This window comes from Lissotriton vulgaris, chromosome 10, assembly GCF_964263255.1.
Source record: "Lissotriton vulgaris chromosome 10, aLisVul1.2, whole genome shotgun sequence".
Lineage (NCBI taxonomy): Eukaryota > Metazoa > Chordata > Amphibia > Caudata > Salamandridae > Lissotriton > Lissotriton vulgaris.
In genome coordinates, this window is record NC_141698.1 from 317,207,980 (window position 1) to 317,225,117 (window position 17,138).

General features: G+C 49.0%; 1 protein-coding gene across 2 annotated transcripts in view; it reads right to left on the bottom strand.

Moving 5' to 3' along the window:
• The window catches only part of LOC147685171 (meiosis-specific coiled-coil domain-containing protein MEIOC-like), a 312,693-nt gene that overhangs the window by 116,200 nt on the left and 179,355 nt on the right, over positions 1-17,138 (bottom strand). The gene's annotated exons all lie outside the window — the stretch shown is intronic.

The following is a 17,138-nucleotide window of genomic DNA, read 5'->3' on the forward strand; positions in this document are numbered from 1 at the left end:
GTACAGTTTCTTTATTCAATATCTTTTCTTACATTACGCTAACTAAACCTACCTGCAACTTTGTTAGGTAACCTCTGGCCCAGGTCTACAAGGTTTGGATTCCCCACCCACAGATGCAGAGGCTTAGTTCAGTGCATCATCAATAAAGTCCAGGTTACTGTAGCCCCGCACAGCCCACTGAGCATTCCTGCTGATCTGGTGTCCATGCTTTCTGGGTTACTAACAGTCCCTTAAAGGATGTAAATGAAAGGCTAAGTGCTTTTTTTGTTCTTTTTCAATTTACCAAAACAAATTAGTCCTTCCTATTTCAAAAATGTTTTCCCTCCATTTGGTCGTATTACTATTTTTTTTTCTTTTTCTTTATATTTTCATATGTTTCCCACTTGACAACATAAGATACCATGATAGCACTAGAGCAATCATGCTAGCCATACTAGCATAAGATTTCTGAGAAGATAGATTCTTATACAACATCTACTACAACATTTGTATATAACCTGACATCTCTCTATTAGCAGAAAATGGACATCCAAATGGAACATTAAAACTAGAAAATGATCTACTGAAATACTATGCAAAAGAAATTGAAATAGCACTGCTTGAAAATAATACCTTTATTGTTTCAGAGTTTCCTCCGCCCAGACACGTGTTCTAAACTTGCTGCACTAAGGGTCTTAAGATATACCACAATGATGAGGGCCAATAAGGTTGTAGTACTCAAGACTGCCTGTGATACAGTACAAAGGGCTCATGACCTAGTACTTCAGACTAGAGTGCTAATTCAGGGCGCTGTCAATAATGCTTCTCATATAGTTGGTTACCTTTTGTTATAGCAGGGGAAAGCCAAGGAAACATGGATCAGAAAGCAACCAAGAGTTAAAAAACACTAGTTTAACTCCAGTACTTTTCTGTGACTTTGGTTGCTGTATTCATTAAGAAGTTCAATTTTCTGTCAACGCTGTTGATCAGTGGAGACAAAAAATAAAAAAGTCCAGCCAATATTGCAATTGAAAAACCTTATCGGCCAGAACAAAGTATACACTAAGATAGTAGCTCAAACAATTCTGTGCAATGGTGCAAGATTGAAACGGTGAGAGGTGGTGAAAAAAATTAGAAAATACTAATTACTCCATAAGCATCTGTTTGTAGCGTTTAGTGCTGTAGGTTTACATGCTTCACATACTCCTGTCATCTAGTGTTGGGCTTCAACATTTACAAATAGTTTTTTCTTCTAAGTTGTCTTTCAAGTCACAGGATGTGGCGCGACTCCTCATTAGGGTATATTGAATGGGCACTGTCTCAATGTTAGATTGTTTTTGCACAGCAGGAGTATGTATAGAGTGTAAACTTCGGTATGGTGCGACAGGTGGAATGCGTAGTGACCTACACTGATCAAAAGATTTGAGATAAACACAAGCTTCCAGGGAGTAGGGCAGGTGAATGTGAATCTACAGCTCTACACATTATGCAGGGTTATGGAATTGTTTAAAAAATGTGCTTGTCCAAGAGACAAAAATATACATACGTACTTGTTCTGCAAAGACATCTACTTGCCTTACCCACTACCGATATCAGTTAGATTGAAAGGATAGAGTGTAAATGTGACTTTAGACTGCACATTTCAGACATCCAAGAGATTCACATATTGAAGCTTCCATTTGGAAAAATAGTGTCAATAAAAAGAGTACACTTGGGAATCCGCAATTAGACGGTTACATGGTGTACCTTTTACTAGTAAATCAAAAATGCATGTTTATATGGTATACAAGTTTGTTCTAAAAACATTTCCCATCTTCTCAGCTGGAAACTGAAGAGTGATCTAGAAAATGTTGGGGGTATATTGATGGCATGGATGACATTAAGGGATACTGACTGTACACAGCAGTATGTAAATTGTATTTACTTTGTGATGTGTAGGTGTCCATTGGGCCCTCACTATTTCATCAACAACAACAACAACAACAAAAATCTCACGAGTCCAGAGGCAGAAATACTTGGAGGAAGACAGATTGAGTAATAGGGTTAAAAAAAAAAAAAAGAGTGGCATAGATGGGAGGCGGGTAAGATGAGGGGAAAGATGGGATGAGTGGCGATTTTAGAGCATTTAAAACAAAGAGGAATGGAAAAGTAGCCTGGATGAAAAAGAGAACTTCCAATACCTTGACAGTCAATTTTGTCCTGAAGTTCATAGGAGATAGTTTCACCATTAGCCAACCTCAAAAAACGGATACAGTGGCAGGGGGATTACAGCAGGAGTAAGTAATGGTCATAGCTGGAAATGAAAGAGGTATTATTCAAGGAACCATTGATGGCTTGGGGAGATAGTGGATACATGTAGATCTAGGGTGATGCTGACGTCTACATAAGGGGGAGTCCTGCACTGGCAGTTAGAGATGGAACAACAGTGAGTTCAGGAGAGGAGGGAAGGGAGTTAAGGCTAGAGATGGTTGAGGGCTTTGATACAGAGCAAGATAAGAAATGCGTTACTTACCTGTAACAGCAGTTATCCAGTATTGGTGTCTTTCATAGATTCACATGCCTGAATCATTCCCCGTCGCCGAGACGGGAGCCTCCGGTACATAAAAAAGTAATGTCCTAGGGACATACATAGAGAATATAGGCCGAAGGGCCTCCCCTTTGGGGCCTTTCCACGTCCTTATGTAAAAAGGACCGAACTCTCATCGTTAGCCAATCAGCTCCGACCTCCCTCTAGAACCTTCCCGGGAGGAGCCTCAGTCCCTCAGATTTTCGTACGCACCCAGCTAGGGTGTCGGCACTGTAGTCATAGAGGTACGTGAGTCCTTACCGGGGAGGCGGGAGGGTGCATGTGAATCTATGAAAGACACCAATACTGGATAACTGCTGTTACAGGTAAGTAACGCATTTCTTATCCAGTATTTGGGTGTCTTTCATAGATTCACATGCCTGAATCAGAGTAGTGAGCAGTTACACATGCATAGTGGCAAAGCACATTCCCACAACCGGCAGGCCTGCATAAATCACAGACAATGTGAGAGAAACATGGTAATATACAGTCATGCATATAGCAGAGATAACAAAGACCATGAAGAATGTGCATACCTGGATGGCGGGACGAGGTAAGGCTCACCTTATTGGAAAAGATGGCGTAGCACCGCTTGCCCCACTGCAGCGTCCTTCTGCAGTTCGATGTCCAGGCAGTAGTGTCTGGAAAAGGTGTGCGGGGACTTCCAGGTCGCCGCTCGGCAGATGTCCAGGATCGTCACTCCAGCGAAGAGCGCCGCTGACGTTGACATCGCTCTGGTAGAGTGGGCAGCCACTCGGTCTGTCAAAGGCCGTCCGGCCTGATCATGGCAGAAAGCAATCGCTGAAGAAATCCAGCGGGAGATGCTCTGTTTCGTCAAGGGCAACCCCCTGCGCGGGTTGCTGTAGGCTACAAAAAGTTGAGAAGACTTTCTGACGTCTTTGGTCCTATCCAAGTAGAATTTGAGACACCTTTGAAGGTCCAGGGAATGCAGCGCCCTTTCCGCTGCCGTGGAAGGGTTCGCAAAGAACGACTTAAGGACAATCGGTTCGTTCAGATGAAAGTCCGACGGCACCTTAGGAATGAATTTAGGGTTTGGCCTGAGTACCACTCGGTCGTGCCTGAATTGGAGATACGGTTCCTGAATAGACAGCGCCTGAAGTTCGCTGACCCGTCTGGCTGACGTCAGGGCCAGCAGGAGTGCCGTTTTCCAGGAAAGATGTTTGAGTGAGGCCCGGTGTATGGGCTCGAATGGGTGTTTCATGAGTTGGTTGAGCACCAAGTTCAACTGCCAGGTTGGAGGTACTTTCCGAGGCCTCGGAAAGGATCTGTAGAGTCCTTTTAGAAATTGTTTTATCAGTCGACTGGACCAGAGGGAGGGCCCCGATGGGGTCCTGGTGAATCTCGAAATCGCAGCCAGATGAACCTTAATGGAGGCGTGAGCCAGCCCCGACTGAGCCAGGTGGAGGAGGTACGGTAGCAGCTGTACCGGGGTGATCCGGAGGGGGTGTAAGTCGTGTTCCGAACAACACAGGCAGAACCTTTTCCACTTCAGCGAGTAGGTTTTGTTCGTGCTGCCCGCCCTCGCTTTGGCTAGTACTGCCCTGCAGTCCTGCGTGATCTCTAGGTCTCCGAACTCTCGGTGCTCAGGAGCCAGGCCGATAATTTGAGCGAACTGAGGTTCGGGTGGTGTACCTGGCCTCCGGACATCGTTAAGAGGTTCGGGTGTTGTCGTAGGTGAATCGGGGGCCTGATGGACAGGCGAAGCAGGTCCGAGAACCAATGTTGTCTCGCCCAGTACGGAGCAATCAGTATCAGGGTGCACGGCTCCGACTTCATCTTCCGGAGGAGCCTCGGTATCATCGGGAACGGAGGAAAAGCGTACGCAAACACGCTGAACCAGCCGATGGAAAAAGCATTTCCCAGCGACCCCCGTTGGGGATGCCAGCTTGCGTAGCTTTGGCATTTGGCGTTCCCTGCCGTCGCGAAGAGGTCGATCCTCGGAGTCCCCCATTGCGAGAAGACGTGTGCCACCGTGTCGCCGTTCAGCTCCCATTCGTGGGAGAGAGAGGTCCGTCTGCTGAGGGCGTCCGCGATAGTGTTGTCCTTCCCGGGAACGTACTCCGCTTTGAGGGAGAGCCCGTGCGCCACCAACCAGTTCCAGATTTTTTGCGATTCTCGTGAGAGAGAGAGAGATCGCGTTCCCCCTTGTTTGTTCAGGTAGTGCATCGTCGTGGTGTTGTCCGTTTTGACGAGCACGGGGGAAGAGCCGATCCGTGGCAGGAAGGCCTGTAGAGCCAGATACACTGCTCTCAGTTCCAGTAGGTTGATGTGTAGTCGTGTCTCCTGGGCGTCCCATTTTCCGCTGACTCGAAGGTCCAACAGTACTGCGCCCCAGCCTTCCAGTGAGGCGTCTGTCGTGATGACCAGTGGTGCCGGTGGCAGGAGGAACTGCAAGCCGGCCGTCAGGTGCGTCCGGTTTCTCCACCAGAGAAGGGCCTTTGTGATGGCCGGTGTGATCGTGATAATGTCCTCGAAGGAGCCGGAACTCTGTGTCCATTGTCTCGCCAGCGCCTCCTGTAGGGGACGCATGCGGAGCCTGCAGTGAGGTATGAGGAGAATGCATGAAGACATCATCCCTAGCAAGGAGGTGAATGTCCGTACCTTGATGCGAGGCTTCTTGGCCACCGCCGCGGCCAGGGACAGTATTTTGTTGGTCCTGTCCTCTGAGGGGAAAGCCTTCGCGCGCTTCGTGTCCCGGGTAGCCCCTAGGAAGGTGATCCTCGTTGATGGAGTAATGCAGGATTTTTTGAGGTTGATCGTCAGACCCAGCTGTTGAAAAAGAGCGCTGCAGGCGTTGGATGAAGCCGTCGCGCCTTCCGGGGAAGGCGCCTTCACCAGCCAGTCGTCCAGGTAGGGGAACACCTGGTGACCCCTTTGTCGCAGGAAGGCTGCCACAGGCGCTAAGCACTTCGTGAAGATACGTGGCGCAGATTTGAGGCCGAATGGCAAGACCTTGAACTGGTAATGTCTGCCCGCTATTTCGAACCGTAGGTACTTCCTGTGCCTTACGAGGATGGGGATATGGTAGTAGGCGTCCTGTAAGTCCAGGGAGACCATCGAGTCTCCTCTTTCCAGTGCTCCCAGGATCTCCTGGATTGTGACCATCCGGAAGAATTGACTCCGCAGGAAGGCGTTGAGCGCCCGGAGGTCTAGGATCGGCCTCCACTTGTCCCCTTTCTGTTGGACTAGGAAGAAGTGGGAATAAAAACCCTTCCCCTTCTGGGACTTTGGGACTCTTTCGATGGCTCCTTTGACCAACATGGCGGAGACCTCTTTGAGAAGGAGGTGCAGGTGTTTGTGAGCACGCTTTAGCGGAGGGGTGTTGGGAGGGGTGTTGACCAGTTCCAGGGAATGTCCAAATTGAATTATTTGTAGTACCCACCGATCCGTAGTGATTTTTTGCCAATTGTGGAAGAAGTGGGTCAGTTTTCCCCCAATTCGAAAGGATTGAGACGGTGGTGGGACTGGCCGGAGTAAATGGTCACTGGCGGCCGCCAGTGCCCTTCTTGGCGGATTTGCCTCTGAAGGATGACCTCCCATAGGATGACTGACGGGACTGTTGTTTGTGCTGGGGCTGGTTCCTGTTGCCGTAGGAATAGGACGACCGATTTTGGTAGGAACCTCTGTAGGAGTACTGACCTCTGGAGCGGCCCCCCCGAAAGGATTGGTTCCGGGACTGGAGGGAGCCCAGAGCCCTCGCCGTGTCGGTGTCTTTTTTGATGGCCTGGAGTGCCTCGTCTATCTTCTCCCCAAAGAGGAATTGGCCATCGAACGGCATATCTAGCACCTTAGATTGGACCTCCTGCCGAAAAGACGTCGCTTTGAGCCAGCCTTGGCGGCGTAGCACGGCAGCCCCGGCCAACTGGCGGAATCCCGTCATGGCTGCGTCGATGGCGCAGTCGATAATTTCTGCCGCAGAGTTTTGTCCTTCCGCTAGAAGTGCTTTCACCTCGTCCTGGACCGCGGCTGGCAGACTTTGCAGATAGGGAGCTATGTCTTCCCAGAGCTGGCGGTTGTAGCGGCCAAGGAGGGCGATGGAATTTGCCACCTTGATGGACATGGCTGACGTGGTAGAGAACCTCTTGCCTATGGTGTCCAGCTTCCTTCCTTCCTTGTCCGGGGGCGCGGACAGCGGCGAGGAGGGGTTGCGGGATTGTTTTTGGGCCGCCTGAGTGACAACCGAGTCCGGTTTGGGGTGGCCGGTCAGGCAGGCAGGTGCGGAGTTCGGGGCCTTATATTTTTTGTCAAGGCGCGGAACCACCGCAGGCACCGAAGCAGGCGTGAGCATCAGCTTCTTGCCCTGTTCCCATAGAAAGTCTATAAGAGGAATAGACTTGGTCGTTTTCTGGCTGTGCTCCTTGAAATCATGGAGGAAGCATTCCGTTTCCGCGGATTCCACTGCCATGTGAAATCTCCTTGCAGCTCTGTCCACCAGTTTGTGGAAACCTCCCACGTCCGCCGCTTCAGAGTGGCGCGGTCGCGGGGATGCCGGGGTAGACGAATGGTGTGATGACGCAGCATCGGCATCGTCGTCTCTGTGGTCCGAGGCGACGTCTTGCACCTCGCCTTCCTCTAAGTCCGTCTCATCCTCCTCGCTTTCCGATGAGTCCTCCGCCTGGGTTTGCGGTCGGAGTTGGCTCCGAGGACGGGCCTGGGGAGCGGAAGGGTGCGAGGCCGATGGTTGCGCTTGGGTGACCGGTACCTGGGTACCGCTGTCGGCGTCCGGGAACCGTTGTTTATAGTCCTGCACCAGGGATTTCAAATCGTTGACCAGAGACAGTGGCAAACAGATCATCGGGGTGTTCACCGTGTCGACGTTCAGGGAGCGGCCCTGATACATAACTTCGTCCCGGACCTCGTGGACGTCCTGGTGTTCCTCGTGAACCTCCTGTTCTTCGTCTGACTCCTCACTTTGGAGTGTCTCCTGTTCTTGTTCAGGTGCCAACTCCACCGTTGGGCGATCCGAGGGCGTTGGAATCGAGTGAATAGAGACTTCGACCAATCTCGATTCTTTCCAAGATGGCGCCGGGGTCTCTTCCGACGACGTGCGTGAAGATGGCGCCCCCGCCGTGTGTGGTGGTGATTTGGGCACCTCCGTCAGGGTCAATGGCATCAAGTTTTGCGGGGATAAGAGTTTCGCCGCCTCACTGATGGTAGTGCCTTGGACTTGAGATATCTTTGTCGAATGTGTGCTCTTTGAACTTGACTTCGACGTTTTAGGTGACGAACTTGACTTCGACGTTTTAGGTGACGAGCCTTCGGTAAGAGGTGTTTTCGGCGAAGGCGTACCTGTAGATTTAGACCTCTTAGGTGACGAAGAGGCCGTCTTCGTACTGGATGAAGGTTTCAGAGGAATGGTCGAGGAGACCGGTGCGCCTGAGGACGCAGTGGTGGTCGTCGTGGCCGTCGCGGAGGGCGATGAGGCCGTAGTGGTCGACACAGTGGTCGTGGCTGAGGTGGTCCGCTTAGTAGATGGAGCGGGCTTCTTGAACCTCTGGCCATCCTTAACAGACACGGAGGAGGTGGTGGAGCGCGCCTCCGAAGGCTTCCTGTGCGCCTTCTTAGGAGGAGTGTCTGTCTCTCCAGGGGACTGCACCCTGGGTCTCTTCTTGGAGACTTTGGAGGTCGCGGAGACACTACCCTCGGAAGATTCCAGAGTGTCTCGGACCTTAAGCCTGTCGAGCCATTCGCGCAGGCGAGTTTCCCTTTCCTTAACAGTCTTCTTTGGGAAGGCTCTACACACCCTACACTTGTCAGTGACGTGGTCAGGGTACAGGCAATATAAGCACAGGTCGTGCTTGTCCTCCGCTTGAATCCGCTGCTTGCCGCAGGAGGAACAGGCCCTTAGAAGGGCTTTCTTCTGTGAGTCCGCCATGGACGAAGAGTCGATGATAGGATAAAGATAGTCGATGGTAGGATAAAAATCCTTTCCGTACAAAGTGAACTTCGGCGAAGTTTGAGACTTCGAATGTTGGAAACCCTGAAGAGCTCAGGTTGGAGACTCCCTAGCACAACGTGCGGTAGAAAATCTGAGGGACTGAGGCTCCTCCCGGGAAGGTTCTAGAGGGAGGTCGGAGCTGATTGGCTAACGATGAGAGTTCGGTCCTTTTTACATAAGGACGTGGAAAGGCCCCAAAGGGGAGGCCCTTCGGCCTATATTCTCTATGTATGTCCCTAGGACATTACTTTTTTATGTACCGGAGGCTCCCGTCTCGGCGACGGGGAATGATTCAGGCATGTGAATCTATGAAAGACACCCAAATACTGGATAAGCAGGAGGACTTCGATAGGGAAAGAGGTATGGCATAAGGTTTAAACTGGGCACGAGTCAGGGCTCAAGAAGAGAAGTCAGGGGTCAGAGATGGGGAACAGAGGTGTAGCAGACAAGTTAGAGACAGAGAATGGAGGTCAATTAGATAGTAAATTAGAAAAAATGGCAGAATGCTGAGCCAGCAAGCAAGAGAAGGGAAGAGCGTTAGACCTGGCTTGAGGTGGTTGGTGTGCACTATTGGCTATTCTTGGGTTACTCACTTGCTCAGCATGTGTGTTAGAAGAAAAGCTGCACTCCTTACTTCTGGGGGACAAAAGCCTTAGCTCCAGGATGCGTTTTAAAGTTCAGCTCTATTGCATGGTCGTACTGTTTTAGAGACACTGGGACGAGAAGGCAAATCTACCACAAAGGACAAACTCATACGCCTGGGGAGACATTTGCAGCTGAAGAGAATACATCTTCTTGAAATGAAGAAACATGGAGCATCAATAATCAATCCACTTCAAGCAGCAGCAGAATGATTTATTTGAACCCATTTCCACTATCTTCTTATCCCTGTCCACTTACTTATGTCTACTGCTAAGAAGCCAATTGTATACACTGCATAGACACACTATCTAGCCATGCTTACTCGTTAAATAGTCACCTCCACCAAAAGATTCAAGGTAACCATACTGCATTGTTGCCTTGTATTGGCGCACAATGCATCAGCTCTTGAGGAAATGTGATTTAATTATTACGTACCAAACGAGGACACTGAACCTCTAGCCTCAGCTCACCCCACATACCAGTTAACAGTACTGTGTAATCCTGAGCAAGTGTTTTATTTTGCTGGTCTTCGGTTTCCTAATGTTAAAAAATGGCAGCACTTACATAAAGTTTAATCTATTGGTAAACGGTATCTACAACAACTGTAATTTGATAAACAGTAAAGGAGCACTGGGTTTAATCTAAACTTTAATGAATAAGATACTTATCTTCGGTAATGCCTTATCTGGTAGAGACTATCCTGCCGTAGATGCCTTACTTTAGAATATTCCCGAGCATCACACTGGATGAGAAACTTTTGGTGAACAGCGCCCCGGCGCGCCAATAGATAGGATAATTCAGCTCCGCATGGCATCGGAAGTGATCATCATTGCCAATATAGGTGTCACTTCAGCACACTATGTCCAATTCTTTCGCAACTCTCCACTCCAGAAGTACAGAGCCATGAGGAACACTGACCACTAACGTGCGAAGCTAGGGCCCTAGGTGGGTTTATTCCTTTACACTATCATTCGGTCGCAGAGCAGAGAGGATAGGAGAGTTGGTAAGGAATCTGCGGCTAGAGTCTCTACCAGATACAGCGTTACCCAAGTTAAGTACTTTGTCAATCTGATATAGACTTCTAGCAAAAGATTACTTACCTTTGAATAGATAACCAAGCAATACTTCCCCGGAGGTGGGGCTGTGATACGGATTAGACTAAAGTCCAGTAGGACCGAATGGGCAAAATTATCGTCACACTGGACTGGACTGTCTAGACAGTAGTTTTTTTATAAATGTGTGAAAAGAAGACAATGCTGCTGCATGATAAATAACAAGAACAGGAACTCTGCAGGCTAACGGAGTGGTTGCAGCTTTGGCTCTGGTAGAGTGAGTGCGCAAACCCTGAGGAGGTTGCTTTTTGACTAATGCATAGAAGATCTTGATGCAGAGAACTATCCATTGCGGGATGGTTTGCTTCTGCACCACCTTCCCTTTCTTGGCTCTGACAAACAAGTTACTTACTTTCTGTATGAAATACAAGGAACACAGCAGCAGACCAAGGTCAAGCACATATGTTTCATCAGTTTCAGATTATATAATGGTGCTACTTCTCCCAACACCAGATGCCACAGGTTGTATGAGAAACAAAATTGTTCATTGGAAGAGGGAGGTGCACTCCAATAAAGTCAGTTACGCAGGTAATGTATTTGAAAGTTATTTTCTTTATTTATTCTTTTCGTGAGAAACGGCACAGCCAACACGTTTCATTCCCCAGTACCACAGGAACTTCCTCAGGGCTAATGTTGGATGTAAATTAGGAAACAGAGTCCGCAGAAAAATGTAAGGCCAAAGTGTCGCTATGCCCCAATTTGTGGTTGACGGTCAATATCCTGATTGCAACTTCGATAGTAATTGGTTTAATCGCTTCAATAGGGCATGAACCCTCTCAATTTCAAGCGTCAATAACGTGTTTCCGACAATCCGTTCTTCAGTACATGGCGGTTGTAAACGGAAGGTTGGGGGGGGGGGTCTGCATCGTCTTTTACAGTAACCGACGTCCACTTGCTTAGTGTATCATCCGTGATAAGGATGATGTAATGCCGTAGAACCTATGATAGGGTCCAGTTGTTCCGTACTTCTGGTGGCCAGCAAAGAACAGAACAGATTAAACCAATTACTATCGAAGTTGCAATCAGGATACTGACCGTCAACCACAAATTGGGGCATAGCGACATTTTGTCCTTACATTTTTCTGCGGACTCTTGTTTCCTAATTTATATCCAACATTAGCCCTGATGAAGTTCCTGTGGCAATGGGGGAACGAAACACGTTGGCTGTGCAGTTTCTCACGTAAAGAATAAATAAAGAAAATAACTTTCACATAAATTCTCCGCAGAGGCGAACAGATCTAACAAAGGATTTCACCTCTCTTGGAAGAGACCATGTGCCACCTCCAGATTGAGACTCCAGTCACGATCCGCAAGGCATGGACGGCTAGGTTTATCTGCTCTGGCGTTCAGAGAGCCCGCCAGGTGTTGAACTACTTGGGATATACCCTGGTGTTCCAGCCAAGTAAAGACCTGCAAAGCTTCTTGATAGAGGGAGCACAATCCCACACCACCCTGTGTGTTGCAATATCACATGGCAGTGGAGTTGTCCGTGAACACCTGTGCCAGCCTCCCCCTCCCTGAAGGAAGAAAGGCTTCCAATGCCAACTGGATCGGCCTCAGCTCCATCAGATTTATGTGGAGCCTGGATTCCACTGTAGACTGGAGTACTCTGATCTCTCCCTCTCCCAGATGACCATCCCAGCCCAGGGGTGATGCATTGGTCACTAAAGTCGGCTTTGCTTGGGAGGATAAGGCCAGTAACAGAAGTGTCCAGAACAGCCCTGAAGAAAGGGAGCATCTGAGATGGAGTCAGATGGAACCATGGTACGTTGATAGTGAACCCCAGTGAGCCCAGAACGTTCACCGCAGTCTGGACGTGAGAGAATACTGCTTGTGGCAAGCCTACCTTCAACAGACAATCTTTCATGTAGGAAAAGACTGGAATCCCTGGCACAGCGAGACCACAGCCATCACCTGGGTGAACACCAGATGGGGCGCTGACAATGCCGAAGGAGAGCAAGGCAAACTGTAAGGGCTCTTGGCCCACTGTGAAACGCAGGTAACGTCTATGTGCAGGCTGAATGGGGACATGCGTCCTACAATTCCAATGCTACCATTCAGTCTCCTGGGTCCAGGACAGAGAGGAGCTGAGTAAGCGTGAGCATTTTAAATTTCTTCTTTTTGAGGAAGAAATTGAGAAGGCACAGGTCTGGAACAGGATGAAGGCCTCCGTCCTTGTTGGGCACCCAAAATAGTGGGAATAACAACAATGACCTACTTCTGATGCTAGCACCCTCTGTATAGTTCCCTAGGCCAAAAGAGAGAACGCATCCTTATAATGCAAGGAGAGTTGGTCCTCTGTCTGCTTGTCATACGTGGGTGGCATGAGTGGAGGGGTGATCACAAAGGGGGAGGAACAGCCCCTTTGGACGAGCTGCGAAACCAAACAGTTCGGTGAAACAGACCTCCAGTGTTGCAGTTGATGTTGTATCATGCCCGCTCTTGATCCTCATGATGGTAGGAGGGCAAACTAAAGGGGTTTGAAGACTGTGACTGCCATGGACTGGTCAGACTTCTGGCTACTTGCCCCACGTGGTCTCTGAAAAACACATGCTCGGCTGTGAAAAGATTGTGAACCTTCCTGGCGGTGGTTGCTAGGAGTGTAAAGAAGAGGTTAAAAAACCCTTCCGTGGCCACAAAGGGGCGGAAGGTAGTCCGAGGTTGCAGAGTGGCCTTAGAGAGGCCAAAGGACCTGGCTGTAACTGGCTGTCCTTGAAACGCTCCACCGCTGAGTCCGCTTTCTTGCTGAACCGACGGAAGCCATAAAAGGGAATGTTAGTGAGCGAAGCCTGGACATCCCCGAAAAGCCAGTGGTTCTCAACCAGGCATGACATCTAAGGGCCACATACTATGCAATCTTATCTTATGGGGAACTTGACTGTATCCCTCCCATCAGCATTTGCTTGAGAGAGTGTGGCTCAGGTCTCCTCCGAGACAATGGAGCAACACTTGCGCAATTGATTCCCAGATCATTTGGGAGTATCAGTCCAAGATGCGGTGGACTGGTAGGGAATGCGCAGGGGTTAATTTTGGAAGTGGAGGTCTGGAACATCAAGCTCTTCGAGGCGGGGTGCTGTGTTTGAGGAAAATGCGGTCCCCTGGGGCAGGACGATAGCGGCGGCCAATTGTCTTATGCACAGGAGCCGTTGTGTAGGGCTTGGACCAGGCACAGAGTAGGACGTCGGAATGGGCTTCGTCAAGCTGGAGTAATTGTTCAGACGGGGAACTCCCAGCTGAAGAATCTCAGTCAAGACATTAATCTTGACTGCCACAAAGGGTAGCATAGGGTCTAGGCTCTCATTAGCCCTCAGCACCACCTCTACGAATGAGGCACCCTCCTCTGTGGCCATGGCAGGGGGAGAGACCAGGCCAGTGTTTGGGGGGGGGGGTGTACAGTTCACTGGCATCTGCCAGATCCTCATACTAGCTGTCCTCAGGATCTTCTAATGTTTGGGGTCATAGGACCCTTACAATCATCACCAAATCCAGGTCAGGTGAATGTTAGGCCAGAGGAATATAAAAAAAAAGTAAGAATTAAATGGTGGTTGAAGTCAATATCATAACCAACATCAATATTCGCTGTGCGTTAGATGGCATGGAACAGCGTCTAGAGGCATCTGCACCAGCACCGTCCTCGGGCTAACGCCCGGCTTCGCTTCACCGGATTTAAGCCAGAGGTCCAGTTACATCTGCGGACCTTCAGTTTTGACAGGTAGCGCCTTTCTCAGCCACAAGTTGATGAGCTGCTGGAGAAAAAAAAGAAGGATATAAAAATGGCAAAATCTTAGGGGACGTACAAACCACCGCATACAGGGGGTGGTGCAAGCGAGACACAAATGTGGTCATACATATGGTATTTATGCTTTAAGGCCAGAGTAAGAGGACCAGTCGCTCTGTCTCTCTTCTTTTTGATGCCGGCTCATGGGAAGGACTTGCAAGAATATTTCCCCTTGAAGGCCCCCTCTTCTTTTGAGGTCGGGGCTCTGGACGGCGCTAGTGGAGGATACTCTGTTATAGATAACAAGGGAACCAGAGTGTCGTCTAGGACCTGGGATAAGGTTATGCATAAAGAACGGTAGTCCCAAGTGTTGGGCGTGGTCCATGTTGCAAGGTTATCCCCAAACGTTTTGCCTTCTTCCTACTGTTATTCTGACCTTTTTTTGTTGGCTTTAGGACTATGGGCACTTTACCACTGCTAAACAGTGCTAAAGTGCATGTGCTCTCTCCTTTAAACTTGGTATGATTGGCTTACACATGTTTGGCAGAATTAATTTACCTGTAAATGCCTTCTGCCTGTTGCCCTGCTGCCAGTTGCCCCTGACTTTAGCTTCACTAAGCACTGAAGGGCGGCCAGGAGAAGCTGCCTTGTGAACTGCCTGCTTGTGTGCTGGCCTACTTGTCCGCTTTTCACTGTGCGTGTCCCAATATGTTCTCCCAGGGCTAGTTAGTACTTCCTTTATCTACCCAATCAGTGTGTGGCTGACCTCGCCAGGAGTGCCTGCTTGCAGTTTATCATACTGCTTTAACTTGCTTAATGTTACTTCTGAGGAAATTCTGCCCGATTAGCAGCTGGTGCTGTGGAGGAGCAAGTGCTGTGTTTTTGCTCCCAGTGGCTCTGGCTGTGTGTTGGAGCCCTCCCAAACTGGAGCCTAGCCAGTCGGACCCTCCAGTTGATTACTAGCGCAGTTGTGCTCTTCCCTCCCCGAAACAGGGAGACGTGCCCAGCGATTCCCAAGTCACAGCTGCCAAGGAAGCGTATTGCCCGAGAGCTTCCCGTCCTGGCTGCCATACCTCGAGACCCTCCTTTAACACGCCCCCCCCCCCTCTCCTCTTCAGTGAACGGGTGGCCAAGAGTGGAGCCAGGCCAAACTGAATCTCCTTGCGGCCCCGTGCGGTTGAATGTCGCGACCTGCGGCAAGTGAGGATCGACACAGACTCTGAGTAAACAGACAGCTGGCTCCTCCTGAAACCATGCACAAACTGCCTTTGTGTTGACTCAGCCGGTCCTGGAATCACTGCACGGTGCGCTTCGCCATGAGGGGTGTTTGGGGGGTGTTTGGGGGGGGGGGGGGGGGGAATACCTATTTCTGCACCACAACTTGTTCTCAGGACTTATGGAGCCCTACGATCCCCACTGGGTAATGGGCAGTCCCAGTGCCAAGTTCTGATGAGGATCATAAGTTATACCACTGTGAAGCCCCTAGGAAGCGAGTATGTGCTTTGTCTGTATTTATTTCAGAGGGGTTCATCTCTCCACCAGGCTTGCAAAGATTACCACAGCTCCCCTAAGAGGAGCGCTGTAGGGTTCTTGTTCTGACAGGCTTATGGTGACTTTTTTAGTGTTTTATATGGTACAGTGATGCATCGTGACTGATATCAACTCTTTAGCTGATCTGCTACATCTCAGCCCTGATGTAATGTGTTTTTGATGTTTGCATCTCAAGTATGCACAGTATTGATGACTCCTTTGCTTTTATGTCATAACCTGGTGTATTTCCTTCCACAAGTCTTTACTGATGGCATAACGGATGTTGTTTGGAGGGCTGCATTGTCAGGGCGACTAGCATTTTTGCAGGATTGACATATGCACAGTTTGAAGACGTTTTTATGACGTGTGCAACATACATTACTTCATTGCATTAACTGATGTTATGACAATTGCCTAATTAGCAAAGTGATTTATGTGATTGTGGTTTGTGTGTTATATACAATATAGGAGATATTTTCATAAACTACTGTGTGGAGCCTTTTTTGTGGTGTATTTATTGTGTCATTGGTGTGAGTTTGTTGAGCAAACGCTTAACACATTGCCTCTGGGATAAGCCTGACTGCTCGAGTAGCAGTTATCTTAGGTGTGTAACTCTCTTACCATGAATAGAGTGGTGGGTTCTGCCAGGCTTAGGTGCATAGCCTAGCCAACCAGAAACCCCATTTCTAACACCAAGACCATAGATATGACAAACAAAGTACAAATACATCAAATGGTCAATTTATTCAATTGTGTATGAAAAAAACATTAAAAACAACGTAACAGCCATGTATGTGTGGTGAGAATTATACAAGTGATATACACTTGTAACAATACATAAATAGAAGTGTGTATCAAGTAAGAACAACATGTTTTCTTACAGTCCTGATAATGATCATCTAATTAATTCAGCAAAACATTGTCGACCAGTTCTACGGACCCAAGTTGATTGTGTAAATAGCAATAAAATGGGCCATGTTGTTCTTACTTGATACACACTCTTGATCACGTTTTGTCACACGTGTATCACTTCTACGAGAACACAGAGCGTTTTCCAACACACACCTACTGAGCCGGACGGAGGTGGTGGAGCGCATTGGTCGAGTCACAGGCCTCCGGATTGCCCTGACCCCGCTTCATTGTCTCCTGGCCCTGGTCCCTAAGCCCAAAAAGAGGAATTTGTCCTATAAGTTGCTGCAGTTGCTACTGGTGCTGGCGAGGCGGCGCATGGTTATCACCTGGATGGGGCAAAGGGCCCCTGAGTTCTCCCTGTGGCTCAGGGATGTTCGGGAATGGTCCTTAGCTGAGGAAACACACATGCAGCGCGCGCGCCGGGATGGGAGACTTCAGGATGACTTACTAGCATGGAGAATGATGTGTTCTGAGGGGCTTCCTAGTGATGATTCGGATGCCACCAGTGCTGAATTATTTACCCCTGAAGAGTCTGATCCGTGGAGGATCTAGTGGAGTGCGGGGAGGAGGGACCTGTTTCGGGGTAGTGCTCTGATGGACGCGCACAAAAGTTCCCTATTGTAATAGTATGTTATTTGCTCTGATTCCCAGAGGTTTGCTTATGGACTGTGATATCTGCACTCAATGGGCCATAAGGAGGTAACCTATGTATTTAAGCGT